Here is a 27,417-nt window from a genome sequence, read left to right as displayed (position 1 = left end):
TCAACAAAATTTCATTAGTACTAATTACAAAATTATTAAAGTTCTAATAATAATAATAATAATAATAATAATAATAATAATAATAATAATAATAATAATAATACCTATTCTTTGATTTCATACTTATCTATTCTTATATAATTGATTAAAATAAATTCACACTCAAATCTATGAATTTAAAAGAGGGCATAAATAATACAAACCTCTTCAGGATTAGAAAACCAGAATATTGTAATCCTTTCTGTTACGGACAGGAAAAGATTAGAAACAAGTTTGAAATTATTACACTGAAAAACATAAAACATAATTAAAGAAAAAGCATTGTTATTTGTTATTTTAATGTGCGTTTTTTGTCAATTGGCAATAGAGATGAATATTACTGTAAATTTGTTAGACAAGCCAGACATTTTATAAATAGTGGAATTATAGTAATGTATTTCTAAACAGTACCACTTTTGATCATTTTAGTTACTACTGGTGTTGTTCTCCCAGATAACAGGGTTAAGATGACTTGTCTCCTCAGTTCAGTATGTTAAGACTCAAATCCTTGATGAAAATTTTCGGTTCAAGGAATGTAGCAAAAAATGCTGATGCTTTGGAATCAGTCATTCATCCTGATTGGGGGGGTTTAATCCTTTACAAAGGTGTGGTGTCAGTGAGGCAGTTATGCTATATGCTCACTTGTCTGGGCTCACCGCTTGGCTTTTAGGTGTTATGCTTACATTTTGCTACAGGCCCAGTGACTCCTCTTTTTGGCTGTTATAAATGGTTATAGAACAGTCTTGTGGGAGGAAGTGTGTATTATAGCCGGAATCAAACCAAGATATGTTGGATAATGAGCGTAAGGAACACTGAATTTCTAAGGCAAATAACCTATTGACATCAGAACGAAAGTAGGAGATGGAAGATTGGAGCCTTGTGTCTTGGCAGGTCAGGTGGGACGAATCCCACACAGGTTGCTACACGCATGGTATATTTCTTATAGTGTCTGTTGTAGGTGCGATTAGATGGGTTTCCCCCAATCAGTATGTCGGTGAGTTTGCTAGGTTTCATTTGGTGGTGGATTCGAGTCAATGCCTGGATTTTGGGACTGATGATACAGTGAAGCACGTCCTGTATTTCTGTCTCTGTATGAGGTCAAACATTCACGAGCTGTTAGGGAACTTGAGAGAATGCATTCCTTTCTGGATCTCCATATTAACTGGATGATCCGCAGCAAGGAGTATTCTGTAGTGGCTGGTTTTCTTCCAAGCCATTTTCTTTGTTTTTTTTTTTTTTTTTTTAGTATGGTTTTTTTTTAAAGAGGTGGAAGAGAACCTCATTTTGAGCAGTGTCGAGCTCACTAACAGGTTTTGCAAGATGTTATTAAATATGTATGTGTTCCTGCACACTACAGACTAAACCACCCCTGGCTACCCACCCTTCCTGATACAGTTGGTGTGCATTACTCGTGGAAGGGGGAAATACACCCTCGCAGACATTCAAACACCACAGTCAACAGATACGGTTGGTTTAGTAGGTCTGCAGAGGGAGTTCAGTTGAGGTATTTGATCACGGCAGGATCCAGGGTGGCTAGGGTTCCGGCCTAGGCATGGATAGGTTGGAGGTAGGCGTAATGGCATCGTGCCACGGTTATATTGGTATTGTTTGATTCGATTTAAGGCTTTTACATCGATTTGGCATCCTGACAGGCCTGGCTGATTACTGTGAGATGTAATCAGAGGGGTCTAAAGACGACATCCAGTAAAGTCCTCAGGGCTCGGAACGGAGGGTGTGGTGTGGCGACTGGTGACGTTACCGTTCTTCCCCCTACAGGGTTGGGATGCCCAGATAACAAACACTATTATTGAATTTTTTTTTATTGAATATGAATAATATATCGTAATATGATGGGTTAGGGATTGTGGTTGTTTTCTAGTAAATTCTATAAAGAATTTCAATCACAGTATAGCTACTATCACAGCTCCTTTTAAGGAAAACAGGTGCTGAAATATTTTGTCATTGACATGGTAGTGTCCCTTTTGTAGAAGTTCCAGGGTCAGTAAGTTACTTTTTTGAGTAAGTTTGTGAGATTTAGTGCTCTCACAACCAGTATAGAGTATTTAACAAACGAGTAACATTCCATCTTGGAGATTTAGTAGTAATTAATTTACCAATGCAACGGCAAGAATTATTATGATTTAAACAAAAAGTTATTTATAAATTACTAGCAATCTGTATTCAGTTCATTATTTTAAAAATATTCTAAGTGTTTTGTATGTTCTTTTAAAAATTAAAAATAATTTAATTATTAATTAATAAAATAATAATTAATAATTTATTTTAATTTAAAAATTACAATTTTTTTTTTTTTAATTTCAGTACTGAAGAAGCTTATGAAAGCAAATTTTCTGAAGCTAAATATGACAATTGATTCAGTAAATTACTGATTCGGTTACGGTTAAAAAAATCAGTATCAATTACTGAGGCAGTTTTTTTTTTTGTAGCATGAAAAACTTTCGTATTATCGTCCAGAACAAATATATTACAGAGGCGTTATGCACAGATGTCCTCTCTGATGTAGATTAACATAAATGTTTAATAATAATTAAACATTAATTATATTAATAATTAACATCGTGTTTCGATATTTTATTACTTCTGTACTTTAGAATCCTTATTATAACTACTGAATCAAGTTTCCAAACAACAAAAGTAGATTAAATGTAAAACACAGCATAAATTAATATGTTATTTTATATCGAATAAAAAAAAAGTACAACAATACAATAAGGTAATTTTGGCTTAATTTTCCAAATTTTACATGCAATGTGATCAAATTGTTTTAATTGGAATATACATTTCTTTACATAAATTTTATGATTTTTTTAAAATTCAATTTTCACTTTATTAATTAAATTTTGTTTAAGAGTTCAGTTAAGTTCAATACAAAACGATCAAGGTCTACTATTCATGTAACATTAGAATACAAAACTATTCAAAAATAGGTCTAATATTGTTTGAACGGGACTAGTAGTTGGAAAAAGTCTTATTATCTGAATCTTATTTTTAGGTAGATTTCATAAGAAAGCTACCTATTTCAATGGGTAAAAGTTCAAAAAGTGTATATATATATATATATATATATATATATATATATATATATATATATATATTAGCAAGACCAATTCTTTTGTTATTGTATTTGTCCATATTCCCTCCTGTACTAATTACACCAAAGACAAAAAGTATAAACAGTTTATCACTAAGTGTACAGAATTCAATAATGTTTCTTACCTTATGTGCTTTCAAGGGTTCCCCTCATCATCAGTCTTTCTTTTAAACAATCGCACATTAAATTAGGAATAAAATTGTAAATGTGTAAAAATATGTAGTCGTATTAAATATTATAAAATTAAAAAAAAAATTGTGAACGGTACTGTATGTGTGGCTATCTAGCTGCATAACAATTTTTTTTTAATTTTATAACCGATGATGAGGGAAATCCTTGAAAGCACATAAGGTAAGAAGCATTATTGAATTCTGTACTGTTGGTGGTAAATTGTTTATACTTTTGTCTTTAGCATATCTATATCTACGTATTTCACTTTCTCGTGAACATGGGCAAAATCAGACCATGGAGGTGGAAATGGGCAGGGCTTTCTAAAAAAAAACCAATATCGCTATAACTTTCTTATTAAGTAAAATATCAAATTCATTTCATACTATTTTTTGAATAAGGGCCTAAAACCTATCTAAGTAAAGTTTTTTGATATCAAAAAACTTTTTTTTGATAATGTGTTTACCGGTGAAGATATATAAATTTTTATCCTTCATTTCCTAGTTTTCCATTGCAGTTATAAAAATATGTTCGCATAAATAATATAGGGTTAAATTAAATTTTATTTTAAAAACTTCATTAATTTATTTAAAATATATTGGCTTTTGGCCAGTACGAATTTTTTTAAAAATTTAATATAAAAAGATTCTTTTTTATGATGAAAAAAATTAAAATTCTTAATTTTTTAAGTTTGAATCGGTATCTGTAGACGACAGAACATAAGTATACGTTGTATTTATTATAGTGGACGTAATTATTTATTTATAATAGAGACTGAAAGATGTATTTTTTTTTTTTAATTCACTTTTCGGCAAGCGTTCCAAATTATTGAAAATTTTTAAATTGTAATTTTCTATGGCGTTATTTAAGATTAAAGAATTCTATGGCTTTAAGATGTTTAAAGAATATCGATTTGCACTACACCTAGAACGAAAATTTGTTTAAGGTTTAAAGTTATTTTTCAATATATTTTGTTAGCATTTTAGTTTGTATTCCTTATTTCAATAAGAATTTATTTACTAAAACGTACCTGTAATTCAAATTTGATATCGATGATGAGGGACATTATATTTAAAACTGTGCACTAATTTTTTTTGTGGTGGATATGTACATTTGTACATCTTATTTAAAGTATTTTTACAACGTAATGCGTTGACATTTATATATCTTAAATTTCATTTTACTTTTTGTTTTGTAAATTATTTATTATCGGTTGTTCTCTTATAAGAGTAACGATTAATGTCGTTTTACATTTTACATTAATTTTTTAGTAATTATTTTTGTTTATAAAGTAAATTATAATGTTTTGTATTATTTTCGATATTAGTGTATTCAATGTGAACTTATACTTTATTATCGATATGAATTTATTATGACTTATTTCATTAATAATAAGAATGTGTGACTGTTACATTAACTAGATATAAGTATATACAGGGTGATTCACGAGGATAGGGCAATACTTTGACAACTCATTCTAGAGGCTAAAAATAAGAAAAAAGTACATATAAACATAGGTCCGAAAACGCTTTGTTAGCGAGTTATACAGGGTGAAAGATTTCGCCCGAGTTTCAGTTCTCCGGGTAAATTAATGTTTTCTGAAATTCTGGGAAGGTCAATTTAGTGGCAAATTCAATTGTTTCTTATGGTTTTTGAGCTGGGAAATCGAAAAACATAGGTCTCAGAACTGTATGTCTCTTAGTTTCTAAGATATTCTGTGTAAAACGCCAAAAATAGGGTCAGAAACACATTTTTTTACGTTTGACGTACATAACGTTGTTAAATTGGTGATAAATCTTACATTTTTTAAACATAAATTGTATAGAATTTAATTATAAGAAGATTGATGTAAATAATGTCAACCTTGCTGTGTGCCATTTCCATGACGTAAACGATTTATTTAAGCGAAATCATTTATAATAATTTTAAATATAAAAAATTTTTATGGATTTATGAGTTACGTTTTATTTTAACCTCGTACAGAAAGTTACATTTATGGAAGTAGGAAAACATTTTAACGAATCTATGCAGATAGATTTGAATGGAACAGAAAAATCTAGAGATTGACCAAATTGTCAACTGTTTTTTAAGTATCAAAAGTAATAATATTAACATGGAGTGGATTAAGGATATTTCATTAATAATTTTTCCATATAAAAACTTAATTTGTGACTGCAGGCTCTTCCTCAAAGATTCAAATACTGTATCATTTTTATTTTTGCAAGTCGCTTAATAAAATATTAATGAACAAGAATGTTAAATAAAGAATGTTTGCTCAGGAAATGGAAACAGAGTTTTGAACTTCAAGATCCACAATGGTATGACAGAAAGACATACACCAACAATCTATTAAGAACCTCAAATACCTTTATCAGACATGATGGGTAAAATTGCATGTACTAGTATAATATAAATGTTGTTGTAATGATACTGCAAACTACACTGTCTGCACAATTCAATGGTTATAAAAGAGGTAACGAAACCTCTGTATGTATGTAGTTGTAAATTCCATTAAATTAAATAAATTATTACACAAATTTTATGCAAATCTATCATTTATTCCATCGAGTGAATTATTCTATTGTTACTATTATTATTACTATGAACTAAATTCATTTGATAAATTTAACTGACTTTTGTCCTGTCAATAAAGTATATTTTACGATTCTTCTCAATAGTAGTGGACTGTATAAAGTAATTTGTAAATCTATGCCTATTGTGTGTATGACCTTTCACTAATAGTAATTAAATGAAAGAAAAAAATTTATTGGCTGTTATCTTAAAAATCCAAACTGAAAAAGGTACGATACTACAAAAATAAAAATCAATTTTAGGTAATGAATTAAATTTCATATTGTGCGTATTTAAAATAAAATAAACATGCTAAGCGAATGGCAATTGAATGGAAAAGAGTGAAACTCTATACACAACAAAGTCACAATTTAAGTACGTACAAAAGGCTTTGTAAATACTACAGTGTTGACAATCAATATATGAAGCGATTAAGCTATTTACTGTGACAGTAAACACCAAACAACTACAGGCTTTCTCTTTCTGATAAGGTAGTAATTGAGGTAATCTGTAAAGGCGTTGAATGTTAGGTGTAATCTGAGATACGAAAGAGTGAATGCTTCTTGTCACTGGTTAAATTTTTATCGGCTTTCGCTCTCTTATATGATATTTATAAAAGTAATGTGTAAGGGCGTTAGATGTGTGGTGTAATCTTATATACGGAAGAGTGAACGTTTCATGTCATTGATTAAATTTTTCTCGGCTTTACCTCTTTGATAAGAAAGTTATAGAAAAAATCTGTGTGGGCGTTGAATGTTTGGTGTAATCTGAGATACGGATGAGTGAATTTTTGTGAATAAACGGATGAGTGAATAATGGTAAGAATTACTCTCACCTTATGATGGGGTAAAAACAAAGAATACGATTGGTTGGAATTATGTGGCCGATATGATAAGAATTATTCTCCTCTTAGGATTGGGTAAAAAACAAAGTGATTTGTTGAAATTTTGTGCCCGAAAATGATAACAATCCACCTTATTATTGGATGACCCTTTAGCTCGTGTATCCTGCATGCTTGAGCGGCTTAGAATTCAAACTCTCTCCACTATCCTCCCTCGTCCAGCAGTAGAGCATCGTCAGGGTAAGCCACGATGTGACACCCGCTGAGCAACCTCAGCCTCAGACGTGAATCAAACATTACCAATCATAATTGTGTAGGGAATGATGACGGTTATAATACGTTGTATAAGGAAGGTGTTGCAGTTACGTCCAAATGTAGGTTTTTTATTACCTGGAGGACCAATAAGGAAAACAATCAAGAAGGCGTTGCATTATATTTTGTGAAATAAAATAGAGCCTCCAGAGGTGATGATTCAGCAATTAGAGAATCAAACAAGACAAGTTAGATCAGGCCAGATACCCATAAAAAATGCAACACAACATGTTGAAGAAAGTAGGACTCTGATACTTAAAGAAGCAGTCTTATGCCGATTTGGGGAATAAAATCGGCATATATATTCCTCATCACTTGTTGAGGAACACTGATGCTTCAGGTTAGGGCAAGGACACAAGAGGTTTTAGCCCAGGGGACTAGACTGTTCGGATTTATATTACAACTGTAGTGGCAAAGGCCACAAGATCGAAACGTGTCAAGAACGAAAACATTATCTAAATTTTAGTAACAAGGGGCCAGATGTGTGGACAAACAGACAATGCTTAAAGTAGTACTTGCTAACGTTAATCAAAGTACTCTATCACATTACCTGGTGGAGGAGGTTCTCATAGAAAAAGGGCCTGATATGCTTAGTGCCACAAGGCCCATCATATATGTAACAGCCAGATCTGGATGGTGTATTGACACAGAAGGTGACATTGCGATCTTGGATGTGACTGGTAAGATTGCCTGGCAAGTCAAGAGCAGAAGTAAGGGTTTTATAGCAATAGAGATGGACACAGCCTTGCATAAATGACAACATTCCAAAATATGTTGCAAAGGGACATGTTTTCAGTCTTCGACTTAACTGGAATAACAGTGGAAATGGTATGATCTTTCAGACGACATAATGAGTGACCATATAATCGCAAACTTAGAGATTAATGAACCAATTTTTAGAGCTGTATCAAGAAGTCAACCATTGCAACCAACGATTCATCAGGTAGATGTAGTTGTTGATTGAGGGGTAGGTAGAATTATTAATGGACATCTGAAGCACTTCAAAGTGATTCAACAAGAAATGGAGAAGGAGATCAACAGAAATGAATGTAAACATAAGGTCTACTGATGGACAGCAAACAACACAACGTTGAGAAGGCAGCTTCAAGCTAATCAGTGGAAAAAATAAAGATCGAGAAGAGTAGAAGGAGAAAAATAAAAGGAAACAGTTGATAATTACGTGCACAGGAGGAGAATGTTGAACAATGAAATAAATCCAAAAAGAACACTGGAAATTTCTGTGTGAAGATTTCAACAACAACCTATGGGGTAAAACATATAAAATAAATACAAAGCGATTTGGAAGACGTTTGACTCTTCTAACAAAAGAGCAAGTACAGAACCAAGCAATGATTCTCTGACCTTGTAACGAAGAGGAACAAAAGGACATTGATGAATGTGAGATCAGGATGTTCACACTTAACGAAGTGCAGACAGTAGTCAGCTAATTGGGCAAAGCAAAGTCCTGACCCAGACGCTATACCAGCTGCGATTTTAAAGGGACTGTTGAACAAATCACCTTCTGAGATGGTCAAAGTGGCCAGCTACGGTATAGAGAGCAGGGAATGACCAAGGTGCCGCAAGGAGGCCTGACTGGTATTCCTACACTAAGGTAACAATCCAACAGGAAAGTATTGAGTACCAGCCATTACGCCTTATAAATAACATGGGAAGACTAGTTGAGAAGATCTTAGCAGCACATATTATTGAGGAATTAAACAACAGCACTGGCATTATCTGCAAGTGCAGATACGTTACAGATAAGTGCAGTTACTTAGCTTCACTTGTCTATACTGTGTGTTGTATTTGACTCTGTGTATAGTAGTGTTCTCCTGCATTTTCATCAAATCTTTTTAATACAAAAATGATTTTTCTCGTATTTTTTGCTACAACATGGCTTAGGCAAACATTTGTGGCTGTTATACCTTCACCGGTCCAAACGGATGATGAAAAGTTTTTATACTTACATGCACATAATATTTTAGTTAAGAAGTATGAAGTAGTGCTTAATTGAAACAATATTCAGTATTCTGAGGAGAAAGGTTATTAGGAGTATAACTAATAAGAAATGATTATTAAAAACAAAATTTATTTAAAATTCATATTATAGTATATGTACATAAACACAGCAAAATTAAATATTATACAACTATAATTCTATAAGAATACAACTATAAGTGTTTCATAAATCAATAAAAATAATCCTATCTCTTTTTCTAAGCAGCTCTAAATTCTAATTTTTCCACTAAAGTATCATACTTATAAAATTTATTTTACACTTACATTATTTTGAATGAACTAAAGATGTGCGAATAACATCTAGTATACAATGGCTATCAATAAATAAAATAATATTACAATAAAACCATAGTAGTCATTTTTTTTTAATATTATAATAAATAAGTGTACCACCAACTTTTATAAGATTGCTGATAAGATGAATAGATCAATTATGTTTGAGTGGATATTTAAAAAAAAACAATATAGATGAATGATGAATTTATAGTACAGCCAGGTTTCACTTATATTATTTCCATAACAAAAATATTATGTAAATTTTATATAACTGTTTTTAGATTTAAATCCTGTCACTTGTTAGTAAATGAACAAACCACATATTTTTCAGAGAGATGATAAATTTAAACGTTGTAATAAAAATTTTCACACATGTTTTAATTTAAAAATTTGTATTAGGCACAACCATTATTTATACATATTTATTGGAGGCCAGGCTGAACTATAAATTCATCAATTAAATGCCACAAATTTCCATGAATGGTCCAGGTTTTCCTTTAGGTACCTTGAACGTGTGTACACAGGTAACTACTTAATTCCATTTTAGAAACTACCTAATAATCTCTTTATCTTCATAAAGGAATCATTGTTACGGCATTTATTTAAACTGGACAGTTTAAAATTTTTGAAAAGAAGGTCCTACTTTTGAAGCAGAATCCTCTTCCCATGAATCTTATTAGGTAATTCAAAGTGAATTATGACCTTGTTCAGGATTTGAATTTGTGAAATTATTTAAGGTAACACTCTATGTAATAATAATATTGGCAAACAATGAAAATTAAATCGCATTAGATTTATTGATAAAACAATTTGATAACAAATGTATGATTGCATATTATTTTAATACAGATCGCATTTTAAAAATATTTTTTAAAAGATAATCATTAGATCCTATTGACATTTCATTTGTCAACTCATTTGAGGCATTGAAACTCCCAGTTAACAAGGTTAGAATATAATACTGCCAGATTATGGAACGGAAGATTATCAAATAAGGGGTTTTCAAAAAGTATTACAACTCAGTTCAGTATTGGAAATGTTAAAGGACAAGATTACAACAATGCATTTAAGTCTCATCGCAAACATCCTACTTCAAACATTAACAAGATTCATAAACAACATAATGTTATTATTCTAGATCTAACTTTAAGCATTGTTTATTTTGTAAGTTCAGTCATCAGTTACAAAAATGCTATAAGTTTTTCCAATGATGAATGAAGATACTTTTTAAAAAATAACTGTCTCATATGTTTTCACAGAGGTCATAGTATCAGTGTTGCTCAAATAACTTATGTGATTTATGTGAACGACACTACACACTCGTTCATACTGATAAGATAAGTAATGATAAATTTAATAATAATGACTTGTTTACAATTAAACAAAAATGTAATTTTGTATACTGCTGTATGTAATGTAGACAATGTTTTTGGTCATTCTTATTTGTGTAGTCTTGTTAGACTTAGGCATATACGTTTGTTTGCAAATTGGGATTTCAATTCAATAAACATTTGCCTATTTCAGGCATAAATAATGCATTAGTCAAATCTGATTATGGTGTGGTACTTCGTTGCATTCACGATAAAAAAACGTTTCATTCAAGGTGTATTGTGCTGTTTTGCCAGACATAAACTAACCTTCCATTACATAGAGTTGAAACTTCTTATCTTAATCTACCTTATATTAACTAATATCGATATTTTAATTGAGCCCAATTTTATTTAGATATTATATTATCTTGTCCTAATTTATTCGAGATTTAAGATATCCTGTTATTCAAGAGACTAAGCTAGGATGTATTCTTAGCGGTTGTCTTCCTACCAAATTTAAACATAAGAATTTAAACTATTACATCCCATTTTACAACCAACAATAACTCAGAACATTCAACTATGTTTGAAAATTTTTGGAAAATTCTTGAAACTGATTCTAATGTTTGTTAATGAAACTTCTACATGTCAAACACACTTCCAACTTAATACCTCTAGGAACAATCAAGGCAGATTTATCTTATTACCACGTAAATCTGATAAACCCCAGCTAGGTGAATCGTTCATTAACGCTAAAAGTAGGCTTTTAATCTGGAATGAAGATTATGAAACAAATCTTAAAAGGGAATATTCTGCCTTTATGCAAGAATACTTAAGATTAGGTCATATGTCATTACTTAATTCTGATAATTTATCAACTAATGAATGATGTACATTACCTCAACACCCAATATTTAAGCCCACAAGTCTAACAACTAAAATTATTTATTTGTGCTCATGAACTCAATTACGTTTTATTATTCATGCTTTTTGTTAGTTCTAACTTCCATGTTAATAATTATTTTTAATATTAGTAAGGCATACTGCTTATTGCTGAATAAGAAGCATCAGATTTACCCAATCTAGCTATGTATATATATATATATTTTAATGGTTTGCTTAAAGTGTTTAATACTAGTACTTAAAGAGATGTAAGAACATTTTCTTCCTCACACAAATGATTTAAATGTAAACCTCAAAAATGTATGTTTATAAACCCAAATTTATAATAATGCTATTGTGAAATGCATAATGGATTTATTTATTGAACATTATTACAAAAAAATGACAAAACTACTAAAGTTATTAATAATTGAGTTTCAGATTAACGTAATTTTTCTTCCACGTCATGTATAGCTAATTATTGGCTCCTTCCTGTAGTAAATAGGAATGAAATAAAATTGGCTGTATATGGCATTTTGGAAGAAACAGTTTCATTAATCTGAGACTGGTAGTCAAACTTTAAACCTAATATGGATTCAATTAAAAGTAAAACAAATGAATTTAGAGAATTAAAACTACATTCAGATTTTTAAAGGAAGACAAAATGGAAGAAGTTAATGAATAAATTTTTCTCCAAGGGAAGTAATTTCGTTAAATCATTTTAAAACAAATTTTAACTTTTCCCTTTTACTAAACAATTCAAAATTTATTTTTATTTGTTATTATAAGCTCAAGTTATGTCACTTGAACATTCTCCAAAATTCTACTTATCTTTTGATCTCAATATGTTTAATAAGTACTACAGGTTAATTAATTCTTCTTAACATTATATCTTCTCATATTTTTTATAGAAGATCGGTGCTTTGGCATCGTTGTTGTCTGTTACTACCTTGGGTTTCATGTTGTCCTTCCCTCTCTTCTATTTTGTTACCGTTTCATCTCTGTGTTTTGTTGAAATCATTAACACATCCCTGTTATATTTCCATTTCAATATTTCTTTTTTTGTACCTGAACATTGGGGTATAGACTATATCACCTTTTTTCAATTTGATTTCTGTTAATTGTTTTGGATTTCTATTTTCATTAACCCTTAAGGTACTAACAAGATGTGTATAACAATCGAGTAACTGAGAAACCAACGATACACTTTTGTATCAACTGTCACAATAAAATGATCGTCTAGCATCAAGTAATGGTCCAGAAAGCTCCAACAAATATGTTTCTGGAACTGCTCTATTCTTTTCCAGCATATATAATGAGATTCCTTGTGAAGCCAAAGACAAGGAATTAATTTGGAATGTTTCATCCCATGCTGTTTTTTTTTTTTTTGTTTGAACAGTATTGATGAAAGACAAGCCATACTCTTTAGGCATTATTTTTTATTGATACACCTTTCTTAATGGGAAGCAAGTCGATGAGTTGTTGAACTTTGTACAGTGTGTCACCTTCTGATGCATTTCCATTATTTGAACCATGGAACATTCTCAAAAGAATCTGAAATCTGTTTCCTAACATGGTTAGAATACAACAGACTTGCTTTATATACTCACCATTGTATAAAGACCAATCCACAAAATATCTTAAAGAAATTTTCATTTTATTTGTACTGGTTGGATGAATCTTTTATTCTGCATAATGATTTGTCTCGTCGACTAATAAATTAAAAATGGCATCATTGATGAACAGTACATAAATAGCTTTCTTGGGAGTTGGTGCCTGTACCTTCACTGGAAGGTCCCCATAAGATATCATCTTGTATCTAAGTTATTAATGCAGTTAGGTTAGATTCAGTATCTCCATTGTTTTCATGTCCTAGTGCCTTGTTGAATACCTGGACCGTTGGAGGCTCCAGTGATGCACACTTCATAACACTGAGATCAGAAATACAAGAAATCGGAGTATTGTTGCCGTTACTTATATCAGCTGAATTACTAGCAGAATCATACAAATTCATAGTTCCATCTTAACTTTCCTCAATCGCTTTCTATAAACCTCTGATTTTTGTCCTGTTATTTAGAACTGCTTTGTTAAATTCTGATTTGTATTCAGGGTTTTCATCAGAATCTGTGCTAAAATCAGCATTATCAGTAGAACCATTTAAAAATACATCATTCAATGTACAAGAGATTCCAAATTGCACGGCAATCTCTGGGGAGATGATTCTATTGCCTAATATAAGAAAAAAAGTTCATATAAACATAAGTCAGAAAATGGTTAGTTAGCAAAAGCAAAACATTTAGCCCTGGATTCTGCTCCCTTTGTGATATTAAACAGTTTCAATATTCTTGTGTGTAAATTGAGGGGTAAATTTGGTGCTACCTTGTGGTGTTGTTTCATCTAAGAAATTGAATAAAAATGGACCTCACTTAGTTTTTAAGAAAATCTTTCGGAGAGATGGGTTCGAGAAACAAGTTTTGCTTAAACCACAATGATTTTATTTTGTAAAAGATGCTAACGCTGAAGAAGCAGTATTGAATGTTGTGGAAGTATCTCCCACCTCAAGCACCAGAAGGTTGTAACATCGCTTTCATGTTTCACATCCAAGCGTGTGACATGAGCAGTCAAGCAATAACACCAATTATACCCTTAAAATGCAACATGTATACAAGAGTTATTACCACTTGATTTTGATAAAATGGATGAAATTTTGTCAACGGTTGATTAGAAATTGTGAACATCATCCCAATTTCCTAAATAATATTCTAATTACTGATGAATCCTGTTTTACAAGAAATGTCATTGTAAATTATCATAATACTGTCACTTTGACAAAAAAAAAATTCTTATCAGTCTGCTGCAAGTCATTTCCTATGCACGTTTATTTGGTTAATGTGTGCTGTGGTCTTGATGATAATTTCATAGGCCCCTTTTTTTATCACTAAGCTTCAAAGGAGTTTGGTACTTGCATTTTTTTAAGACAATACTAATGTAACTTTTGGAAGATATTCCACTTGCAGATAAGAGTGCAGATATGGTTTTTCAATGATGGCACAACTTTTAACGCACCGAGTTGGTCTAGTGGTGAACTCGTTTTCACAAATCAGTTGTTTTTAAAGTCGAGAGTTCTAAGATTCAAATCATAGTAAAGGCACTTTTCTACAAATTTGAGCACTAAATCATGGATATGGGTGTTATTTGGTGGTTGGGTTTCAATTAACCAGACATCTCAGAAATGGTCGACCTGAGACTGTACAAGACTACACTTCATTTATATTCACACATATCAACCTCATTCATCCTCTCAAGTAATCGTAACTGTGGTTCCAGTGGCTAAACACAAAAAGGAAAAAAAAAAGGCGCACCTGCTCACTACTGTCGTGATGTGATGAATCATTTAAATAACACATTTAGTAAGCAATGGATTGGTCAAAACGGACCAGTAAAATTGGTTATCTGATCTTCTGATCCCATGTCATCGGACTTTTTCTTTGGGGTTGGATGAAGTCGTTAGTCTATTCGCTTATGTTGGCATACAAGAATTGAATCATCGTATGGTAGTAGCTGCAACTACTACTATTAGGAATAATAATGATGCTATTAGACATCCCAGCCAGCATGGATTTGCTGAGCTGAAATATACATTGAACAGAATGGCGACCACATTGAGCAACTGCTTTGAAGAAATGTTTGTAGATTTATCAAGAACAGTTTTGATATTTGATAATTTTTAGAAAAAAGCAAAAAGTATGTAATTTTTGTTTTTTTAAAATGTATTACTTTCCCATTTAGTGCTACAGCTGTAGGAGGGAAAGTATTGTAATGGTCCAATTTGGGCATATGCGGTTTTCACCGAATGGAAATTTTACATCATTCATATGTACTTGTGTGTGTTCGGTGTCTCACACTTCATATCTCCAGAACTACTGGACCAAATTTAACCAAACTGTCAGATTACTTCTGTACAGAGGGCATTGATGCCATTAAATTTTCAACTTAAAAAGGTGAAGGGGGTGAGGCTGTAGAGCAAGGTCATCCTCATTATCTTGAGATTTCACCTAATTAAGGTCTTATTTTTCTTAGGCACATTTGTTAACTATTAAAAAAAATATTCGCTAAAAAATTTTTTTTGAAATTGCTCCCTACCCAAAAGAATGCCCTAAATTAGTGGCTAAGTGATTATAAACAACAACGAAGTTGTTGAACTTACCCGTCACAAGGCTAAAGAGGCGTTTCAGAAAAGTTCTAACTGTGAGTTGTTTTTTGATGTACGGCTTACACACACAAATTCATTAAAAATATTTATAATTTTATCTCTTTATAATATATTTTCGTTTATTAAAAGTGTAGTACCCCCCTGTCACCACAAGGAGTGGTTGTGTAGCACTGATGTAAAGCAGTAAGTGTGTGCATTGTAATTAGTGTTAATAAATTAAATAAACAAAAGAATATTATATTTAAATAAAATTATAAATATTTTAAATTCAGTTGTGTGTTAGTGTGTGTAAGTTGCATATCATAAAAAAGGCATATGATGTGAAAGTCCTACAACTACATTATCAGCTTTTTTATTCATTTCTTTGTTTTGTTATGGTTTTTATTTGTTTTCATTTACATTAAATTGTTCATACATTGATGAGAATTGTTCTATTTAAAATCTTATCACATTTCTGATCCAGATTGTGCATTATGTTTTTTAAAGTTCCAGAATTTGTGTGTAATTTTAATAGATGTTATTTATATTAATTTTCTTAGAAGTAGATTCTCTGTAAAGTTAACTAGAATTTTTCATTCAGGTTTTATATATATATATAGAGGTTATATCAAATATAACCTCATTCAGGCCACCATAAAATATTAAACCAAGAATAATCATTAAGGAATTGCAAGAGACGTGTCATGAAGTCTTTTTATATAGTTTTTTTTATTTTATTAAGATAATTTATTTTTATTTTAGTTTGTTTTTTTTTTTACAGATAATGAACGAGCCTGTAAATAATTCTTTTAATAATGAAGCTCTGCCTCTTAGTAAAAGTATTAAATTAGAGAATGAACCGGATAATGTAGGAGACATGATATGCATTTTTTTACCAAATCACAGGACGGGAACGAATACATCATTTGATCATGTAAGTTTTTAATTTTTTGTTTATTTGACTGTCTGAGGATTATGAAGCAATATTTTGCATTCATTCCTCATATTTCTGTGTTTTCTTTACTGATTTTCCATCAATTTTTCATTCTTTTACTTTGTTTTTGCCTTCTCTCTTTTGACCAAATGTTGTTGTTTTTTGTTTCTCCTTCTCTTTGAAATCCATGAAATCTTGTAGTGATTTTCTGAACATTGTTCTATATTGCACGATCTCCTTCAGATATCTTCATTTCATTTAGAAACACTGAAATTTATTGATTTGCATTGTTTTTGCTGTAAATATAGTTGAAGATCTTTTTTCTAAGCTTGAAAAAAAGATTTGGCTCTTCATTTTTTGATGTAATCTGACATTTTCAATTTCATTGTGTTTGTAAATATCTTTATTACTTCTTAATTTGCATCCATTTCTTGTATTTTTAGTAGTTGTAGCATTTTTCTCAAGTTTTTACTTGCCTTTTTTTTATTTGACTTATTTCATCTGATTTCAAACTAAAGATGCATCTGATGCAAACGGGTCCTCCCCAGTTTTATTTAGTGGTGTGTTCAAATTTGTTTCATCTTCTTCCCATTCTCTTATTGCTTTCGCTAGGACACAGATAAAATATTTTTAAGCTAATTCATTCCCTTGTCTTACTAATGTTTTAATTTCTAATTCTTCTGACACCTCTAATTTTATATTTGTCAGAGTCTGTTTAATAATGTAAAATTGTTTCGGGATTTATACCAAATAATAAGGTTGTTAAATGAAGAAGAAATTCTGTAGATTGAGTTGTAACTCTTTTTGAAATCTATGAAGACAATTACTTAGTTTTTATACCTTGTCATTTTTCCCTTATTTTTTTAAGGTTCAAGATTTGTTCTGCACTTCTGTTTCTGAATCCTTCTTGGTATTCTCCCAGTTAGCGTTTACAATTAATTTCATCTATTTGGAAGTGCTTGGATGTTTATCAGATGTAAGAGGGAAATCCTTTTGTTGTTATTTATTCTGTTTTATCTTTTTATTTGTGTAGTGGATGTATTAATGCATTTTTCAGTCTTGTGAAGTTTTTTTCAGTTTTTCATATCTCTTCTTAGAAGAAGTTCTTCACTTTTTCTTGGCTGTTTTCATGATTCTTTCTCTAATTTTGTTGCACTCAAGCATTCACCTTGTTTAATTTCTGGCTAATCTTTCAAAGTACTTACTACAATTTTGCAATTGTCTTTGTTGTTAAGACCTAACTTTCCATTTTTATCCAAAGAAATGGCTGGATGATTAACAGCAATTTACCTCTTTATTCAAATAAACAGGCATGAAATCCATTAATACAAAATCATATAAAAAAAAACAATAACAAAAGATTAATAGTTAACAAAATTAACATTCATAAGATAGAATAGGTCTTGATTTATTGGCAAATATTAAATCTATCCTCATCAGATGTGATTCAATACTTGCTACTTTTAACAAATTTGAAATATGAATTATTAAGTTATGATGAGCAAAGTGTATAGAATCACTGATTTTATAGGCAGCACATTTAAGAAAGATTGTATGAGGTATGTCTGATAAATTTAATTGCAAATCAGTAAAAGGTCACCAGAAAACAGAGCAATAATTTAGTACTGGATATAAAAAAGCATAACCGTAAAGTTCTGAAGAGTTAATATTTCTAAAATTTGTAAAGAATAACATTTAAAATTTTGAATGATTTAGATAAGTATAACCAATGTATTTACTTAGGATAACTTGATATCAAAATTCAGGGTCATTCATGGGAACTGGATGTTTTTGAAGTGGGTTGTACTCGGGCGTTTGTGGTGGGAGGGGCACGTCTTTAACAGTAGCTATCTTTTGTGTTGTAATATTATTCAGTAAATAATTATGTCAACATTAGCAGACTTTCCAAATTGAATATGAAAACATTCTTTTTAAGTTACAAGAAATAACATTTGTCGCATCACTTTTGCATAGAGCTCAAGTCAATTTGAAGTAATTGAATATCAACTATATTTGTAATAGGCTTAAACAATTTCATATCATTTGCAAATAAAAAAAAAAAAATGGTAATAGTATATTATTAAACTAATGACATTTATAAATATTGTGAAAATTGGAGATCCCAGATGCATGCCTTGTCACACTCCACATGTAACATAAAAGGCTTAGAGGTAAAATTACCAATTTTAACACAGGGAATTCAGTTTGTAAAATAAATATACTCAAGACAACAATTTATTATTAAATCCACATAAAACAAGCATTCTAATAAGTAATTTTATATTGACTATATCAAATGCACCATGAAAATATTTAAAAATTGCTTCTAGATATCTTCCATATGTGCACATAAGTTAATTTGTGTAATTTACTTTCAAAAAACCAAGTTGTTCAGAAGTATAAATTACCGTATGCATGTTCTAATTTTCATACAAACTAAATTATCTAAGAGTTCGGTAGAAACATTGCATTTGCTGATAGGACAATAATTATTGATATCTGAATGTTACGACTAGTAAAAACACCAGAATTCAAATAACTATTGAAGAGTTTAGTTAAGAACTGTACAAAAAAGGCAGAGCATTTCTTAACTAAAAGAGGATGAATATTTTCTGGGTCCATCAAAGAATTATCATTAAATTGACAAATGGTCTCATCAGCACCATTCTTAATTAAAGTAATTTAACTGAATTAATTAATCATATTAGTTAAATGTAATAACAGTCTAGGAAAAATCATTGTTAATATAGACAGTCTCACATTTTTAGCAAAACGTTCTACAATACCATCGCCCTCAGCATATTCATTTTAAAAACAAATATGAAATGGATGAGATGTATTGTTGTCTATTTTATTAGCAAATTTAAAAAAATATTTGGGAACAGTATATAAAAATTTCTCAACTTTAACAATGTAATTTAATAATAAATCTCTATGACTCAGAGTATTACATTCAATTTGTTTTTAAATAATTCTTAATAATAAGTAGATATGTGTTGTATTTGAAGCCTATACAACTTTTCCTTATTAATATTTGCGATAATAAGTTCACTACAGAAATGCTTCAGAAAATTAATTTTTTTTATAACTACTTTTGTTGTATATGTATCAACAATGTTAATATATAATCAGGTCAATCCATTTAAAGTGACCCAAAGGTGGTTGCTTGACCAATTCAAATAAGAATGAAACTTACCCACTTGTTTTCTACGTATCTCAGGACCTTAAAACTAATTTCTCTAAATTTTTTATTTAAGCAGTTTATCTATGGCGGCCATTTTTGTTACGGTGCGCCCACCTATTCTTGTGATTGCAAGGGTGTATGGCAAACATTGCAACTAAAAACCTATTGATCCTGGAAGGTTAAAACAAAAAGCAATTTATTCATATTTTCTCAAGGTAAAAGGTTGCTCTAGTGATTTTTTTTACCTATCTCTCTTATTTCTATGAGAAAATTACCCTCAAATAAAGCTGAACATGAAAAACTGTGAAATTTCACTTTTGGTAATTGTTTTCGAGAGGCAGGGATGGCTTACACAGTTTTTTGAATTATTTTTTTATGTATAAGTATATGTTAGTAGTTTTACCGTAAATCATATTAATGATGATATACTTACCCCTAATTTTTTATGAATTTTTGAAAACTAATTTTTATTTAAAAATTCAGATTTTGGCTTCAAATAACTCTGATGAGGCTGATGATAAAAATCTCAAATTTGTACAACTTAGTGTTCTTGTAGATGTTTATGGCAAATTAGAAAAGTTTCTTGTGTATTGTACTAATAAAGAAGTTATAACTTCTCAAAAATCATGAAAAACCTGTTAAAAGCAATACTGTTTTGAGTCAAAAAAGAGGTGCTCCAAGGGAGTTTCTTGTCTTCTTGGCACTTCAATATTTTTATACTAATTACTATAGTTGAACTAGACTTGTTCGAGCCATTCAACTGCAGTGTTCATGTTATAACTGGCGCTTGAAGTTATTTCCAGTTGTCAGGAAAATTAATATTGTTGCAACATGCTCATTTATGCTTGTTTCATCATTTAGCTTTGCAGTTACAGACTGGTCAGTCTGATATTAGTCAAGGACCTGCTCACATCTTTATAGAGTGTCAAAAATTTCATCTTGTGTTCAGGAGTTTTTTTAAAATAAGTTTTACTTAATAATATTATATTTGCAAATTTTAAATCAGTTAAATTTTTACATTATTTTCTAGTAATTTCGCATAAAACAATGTTCTGTAGGAATTTATGTGAATGAAGAGTGTCGTAAAACAGTGTATGGAACCAAAAGAACTCACTAAAATTTGTAAATTTAATGTGAAAACAACTTATTTTTTATTTGTTAATTCAGATGTTGTCACTAATGTTTGTAAATGTCTTCAAAAAGAGTTAAAATTTCAAAATTCAGTCACCTGTATGGACAGCTCTGTTGTGACCCTTTGAGAACTCATAAAAAAAACAGTTAAGAATAACTTAAGACAAATAACATTAGAGCAAGCTCTTAAAGAACACATTTTTCCAAATGTAATTTTAGTTCCTGGAAATTATCTTTCTGTAAACTATTTCAAAATTATTTTTTCTCGGCAGAACAAAAAACTATATGAATTCAAAAACCAAGAGCAATACATTGCTCCACATCACAATTTTGAACAATTTGATGCTGCTTTTAGCATTTTGGGTGTATCAACTCCATCAAAACTGAAAACATTCAGTATGGATCAAAGGCCATCAGCATTCAAATTTAAAATAAATACGGTACCACAATAAATAAAACTTTCATTGCTACAAAAACGCTATTTCATTGAAGTACAATTTAATTTTTGCTACAATTTATTTTTTATTCCATAGTGTTTACAAAAATGAACCAATACAAAAATAAAAATGAATTCTTGAAAAATCATTTAGGCTACTTATTGAAATTTCAGTTTTGGTAAGTTTTGCTAAAATGTTTGTATCAAAATTGTATTTGGATACTGGTATTGGTTAAGTTATTAAATTAGATGTATCATTAATAATTTAAAAAAAAACCATTTTAAAAATATTGAAAACATCAACTTCAACACAAGAAACTTTCTATTTGCCATAAACATCTACAAAAACAATCCAACAATTGTGCAAAATTGAGATTTTTATCACCAGCCCCATCAGAGTTATTTGAAGCCAAAATTTTAATTAAAAAAAATAATTAGTTTTCAGAAATTAATAAAAAATAAAATTTTAGGGGTAAGTATATCACCATTAATATTATTTATGGCAAAACTACTAACATATACCTACATTAAAAAAATTATTCAAACTGTATATGCCATCCCTGCCACTTGAAAAAAATTACCTAAAGTGAAATTTCACACAGTTTTTCATGTTCAATGTTATTTGTAATTTTCTCATAGAAAGAAAAGAGATAGGTAAATAAGTCACTAAACCAGTCCTTAACTTTGAGAAAATATGAATAAATCGCTTTTTGTTTCACCTTTCTAGGACCAGTAGTTTTTTAGATACAATTTTTTCCGTAAACCTTTACAATTACAGAAATGTGTGTGCACACCGAAACAAAAATGGTTGCCACAGGTACTGTGCTTAAATAAAACATAAATAAAAAAATAGTGAAACAAGTGGGCAAGTTTCATTCTTTTTTGAATTTTTCAAGCAACCAGTTTATTTTTTTCTAGGACATTTCAAAAGGATTGACTCAGTTGCATTTCCTCTGCAAAAATTTCTATATCATGATCAATATTAAATCCTGGTCAGCATGGCATTTTTTCATACACTACAAAATTTGATTCCCATGTTCTATGCACAAGCTTCAAGCTTATGGGGTGTTGTATAAAAAATGAATAATAATAAATAAATATTATTTAGGGATCAAACTTTAGTAAATGTTTAATCTTACAAAATTAATATTTTTGTAATCTGGTATGTATTTATCAGATATATAAGATTAGAATCCAAAATCTTAGGTAAGATTATCTCTAACGGTAAATTATATTTTATTTATCACGATAAAAAGTTCCATCATAAGAAGTATGAATGCTACGTCAGTAAGATTAGAAAAAACCAATCACGTGAATTACCACAACAATTTAACAATTTATTTGATTGTAAAAGATTACAATTTGTAGAAGAATCTTTAAGGTGAGAAGCTAAATTTGGATAACATTTAGTAATAGAAACTTTTTCTAGGTTTTCCCATACAAAACCTCGCACATTAAAGTCACTTAATAATAATAATAATTGAACTATGACTGCACTGTTAATGTGTGTAGTAAGTGAATTAAAGATACAATTTATCTTTAACCATTCATGGGGCTCATCATGTTCTTCCCAAGGCAGTGTGGTTGATCAACTGAGGCAGAACTTAGATTTCTGCTTATTGAACGATGAATCTTACATGTTTGTATCATCTTCATCAGGTACATTTTCGTGCATCGATCTGTCGTGTTCAGCATCCCTACTTCCTTCTCTTAACTGGCGTGTTTCCAAAAACATTTTGTAAGCGATCATAGACTTGTTATCTCAATCGATAGTAAGGGTTTGTCTCAGTTAGCTACGCAGAAGGATGGTTGGGAAAGCAGACTGGATCAGCTACAAAGCTTCAATTATCCAATACAACAAAAGTGGTGATGTGATCTACCAAATTTCCAATTTTTCACCCCTGATACTTGATAGTGCAAGTGAATATATCCCTCTAACATCTGGAAAATCAAGGCACCTGCTGTTCTGAAAAACAGAAATTGATAGAATGAAGAATGCAGAAGTGCATTAAGGGATCGTTGCAGTGCTTTGTGTCCTTTCAATCGGCCTATGATAAAATGTTTTGCGCCTACTGCAATGTGAAAGTTGTGTGCAATCGAGTGTTTCAGTGTGCTAAACAGAAATCATGGCTAAATTATGTCAGTACCATTTCTCAGACAATTGCATCATCTGTTGTTTGGAGAAAAGTACAGGCCATGTGCAGGTCAGGACAGTCACCACCGTCAATTGGACTGAAAAGCAACGGCATACTCGTTACCTTACCAATTGGTGTGGTGAACGTGCTTAGTTACTCTTTTAGGTCAGTTTCACTTATCATCATACTGTCCTGAGTTTATGAATTATAAGTTGCAGGTAAAAAGTGTGCCTTTTATTAGCGAAGAATTGCATAATGAATTAAAAGTTGCTTTTTCTTCTCATTACGGGAGGTGTGCCTTGAATATTTCCCATGATATTTCCACTGGAAATGCTATATGATATCGATCATATAGTTGCCTTGGAATCTGCTATTCAAAACACCTTTCTACTTTGCCAATGCCTGGTTGCTGTATTTTTTGATGTCCAAAAGAAGTATGTCACGGCTTGGAGGAGAGGAATTCTAAATACACTGTGTGAATGCAGTATTCTAGAAAATCTTGCATTTATCAGGGGGTTTCATCCTGTCAGCCGTTTTGAGTAGTCGGCCCTTTTGAGTTTGAGTTGGAAAGACGATATCTCAAAATTTCACACTAGAAAACTGAATGCTTCAGGGAATTGTCCTAAGTGTTACTTTATTTGCCGTAGCTATAAATATTAAAACTAACTAACTCTTTATTTGTTGATGATTTTTCAATTTACGTAGCATCTAGAACTTTGTAACTACTAGCGAGAGACTGCACTAAAATAAAATAACCCATTTAGAATTATGGTGTAAAATGACTGAATTTGCATTTTCTCCAGGGAATATGAAATAACATCTACTTTTAATTTTGAGGGAAGATACTGACCCTCAATTGTTTTTGCATGGTGAACCAGTTGAACTATACACAGTGGTTAGATTTTTAATAATGTTGTTTGATCAATGACTAATGTCTGTAACATTTTTAAAGGAACTGAAAGTAAAATTTTAAAAACGATAGACATGCAGAGAGAGTTTTATCTAATAATCGATGAGGAGCTGATTGAGTAAGCATGTTGCACTTTTACTGAGTTCTAGTCCATTCTTACATGGAGTACAACTGTGTAGCTTATTCATTCAGTTAGTCCACCATTCTTAGAATGCTAGCTAGATGTAGTTTATCATTCATTCATCCATCTTACTACAGGTGCATTTCATTCAAGCCCTGCTGAAAGTGGCAAAATGCCATTAGAATAAACAAAACCAAATGAACTGTACTTAGCTCATATTAAAGTGCAACAAAATCATCCAATTTTTGATGTAGTGTTCTCTAACGGATATGAATCAATATGAGGAACAGTCGAGATCTACTGCTGGTTTTATTTCATTTTTTGGGTTCTTAGTTTTTAATTTTTGATATTTATTTACATACTATATGATTATCCTTTCTGGCTGATGAAAACGACACTTCCTTGTGCACCTATGAAAAAAGAAAACTGAAAGGATTCAGAACACAGATTATTTTTCACTATAGTAACTCATTTCTTGATCCACTAAGGCATTTTAGAAAAACACAACTCACGGAACAAAACTTGCTGAATTGAAGGATGAACAGTTTAAAACTGACAATAGTAGATTCATGTAGTAATATACACAACCAGTAATGGTGCTAATCGAAGCAGTTTTTAAGGTAACACTCAAATAACAAATTCAAACTTGCTCAGTTTGGTTTGTAAGTTGCTCACCGTATGTGTGTTATTTGTTATTGTTCGTCTAGAAATAATCTCTGTTAGTATAGACTAACAAAGATTTGTTAGTCTGATAAACAAAAAGATTTGTTATGTGGTGTTATAAAAATAAATAAAAATTAATAATAACTATTATTTAGAATCAAACTTTCATTTGGTAAATGTTGAAGCTTACAAAATTTGTATTTTTAGAATCTGGTATGTATTTATCAGATAAAAGGGTAGAATTCAAAATCTTAGCTTAACTTATTTCCGAAGGTAAATGATATTTATCGTGATAAAAAATTTCTTCATAAGCAATATTAACACAAATGTCAGTAAGATTTAAAAAAACCAAATCAAGAGAATTATTGCTAGACTTTAACAAATTATTTGATTGTAAAAGATTTCAATCTATGGAAAAATCTGTAAGGGGAGTAGCAGCATTTTTAACATTAAATTAGGATAACGTTTAGGAAAAAACAATTTTCTAGGTTTTTCTATACAAAACCTGGCACAGTCACCTAGTAATAATAATAATTTAACCATGGCCGCACTGTTAATGCATGTGGTAAGTGAATTAAAGATACAATTTATCTTTATAATAAAAATTATAAACATATTTACTTTGTAGCATTCATTTTTTGTTTTGTGTTACAGCAAGTAGAATTATTACGACTGAAAGAGGAATCGTTTGATCACTTAATTTTGTTAAACCTTTCAATAAAGAACATTTTTACACAAAATCATGATAATGAAGTTTCTATCAAAGATTTATGAGATAACAAAATTAGTCATCTCATTTCACAAAACTTGAGTGTGGTCTGCTGAAGCAATCAACACAAAAGAAGGCATCACACACTGAACACTTTGTTATCACCTCTTGACAGATTTGCTGAGCTTTCTTTATCTTTGCCTCTTCACTGATCAGCCTTGGTACTGATCCAGTCTTGTAGATCCAACTTGACTGACTTTAATTTTCAGATCATGGTCAGACATGTGTAGAAAATGAATCCTCTCTTCTGTTTTGTTACTGTTTCATCTCTGTATTGTTGAAATCATAACAGGGATGTTGTATCCCTGTTATCTTTCCATTTCAAGAATATATTTTTTTTATTCTTGAACATTCGGTTAACTACCTCACTTTTTTCAGTTTGGTGTCTTATTTGTTTTGGTTTTCCATTTTCATTAACCCTTAAGGTACCAACATGTGTATAACAATCAAGTAGCTGGGAACAATTGTGTACAAATTGTCACAATAAAATGTTCATCCAGCATCAAGTAATGGTCCAGCAAGCTCAGACACATAATTTTCTGCAACCCCTTTGCCTGAAACTGCTTCTTTTCCAGCATTTATCATGAGATTCCATGTGTGGCCATAATAGATAAGGCATAATTTGAAAAGTTTCACCCCGTACTGATGTCATTTGTTTGCAGTAACAAAAAACAAGCCCTACTGTGAAAGCAATTATTTTTAATTGATTCATATTTTTTGCTGGGGATTCATTGCATATTGAATGTTTGGGAGAAGCAAGTCGATGAGTTGTCGAACATTGTACGCTTCTTGGAGGTTGGTGTCTGTACCTTTGCTGTTATTTAATCATTAACTAACTGTGGAAAGGGATTGGGAAAAATAACTGGTTTTCACCAGAGGGTCCCCATAAAATATTACCTTATATCTAAATTATTAACTGCAGTGAAGATTAGATTTATTGTTTCTTTCCCTGATACCATTGTGTTGTGCATTGTTGAAAACATTGGACCGTTGGAGGCACCAATAGTGCATACTTCAAAATACTCTGTTTCATCAGGAATTCAAGAAATCGGAGTATTGTTGCTATTACTTATATCAGCGGAATTACTAACAGAATCAGACAAATTCATAGTTCCATCATAACCTTTGCTTGGCCCACTCTCTATAAACTTTTTGATTTTTTGTTGTGTCATTTACAGCTGGTTTGTCAAATTTTGATCTGTATTCAGGATTTTTATCAAAATAGTTGCCAAAATCAGCATTATCACTAGAATCATTTAAAAATAAATTATCATTCAATATACAAATTGCATGGCAGTCTCTCGGGAGATGATTTTATTGCCAAACGTATGAAAAAATGTTCATAAAAACATAGGTCAGAAAACTGTTTACTTGTGAGATTTGCCTCGCAAAACATTTAGCTCTTCTTTCTA

The 27,417-nt window shown here is 30.8% G+C and overlaps 1 protein-coding gene across 1 annotated transcript in view; it reads left to right on the top strand.

The window, feature by feature from the left end:
* The window catches only part of LOC142323387 (uncharacterized), a 208,246-nt gene that overhangs the window by 166,275 nt on the left and 14,554 nt on the right, over positions 1-27,417 (top strand). The window contains exon 7 of the mRNA XM_075362947.1: positions 16,504-16,656. The gene's annotated coding sequence lies outside the window, so the exon portion shown is untranslated. The remainder of the gene's footprint in view (positions 1-16,503; positions 16,657-27,417) is intronic.

This window comes from Lycorma delicatula, chromosome 4, assembly GCF_047948215.1.
Source record: "Lycorma delicatula isolate Av1 chromosome 4, ASM4794821v1, whole genome shotgun sequence".
Classification (NCBI taxonomy): Eukaryota; Metazoa; Arthropoda; class Insecta; order Hemiptera; family Fulgoridae; genus Lycorma; species Lycorma delicatula.
This window is presented reverse-complemented; position numbering and strand designations above follow the sequence as displayed.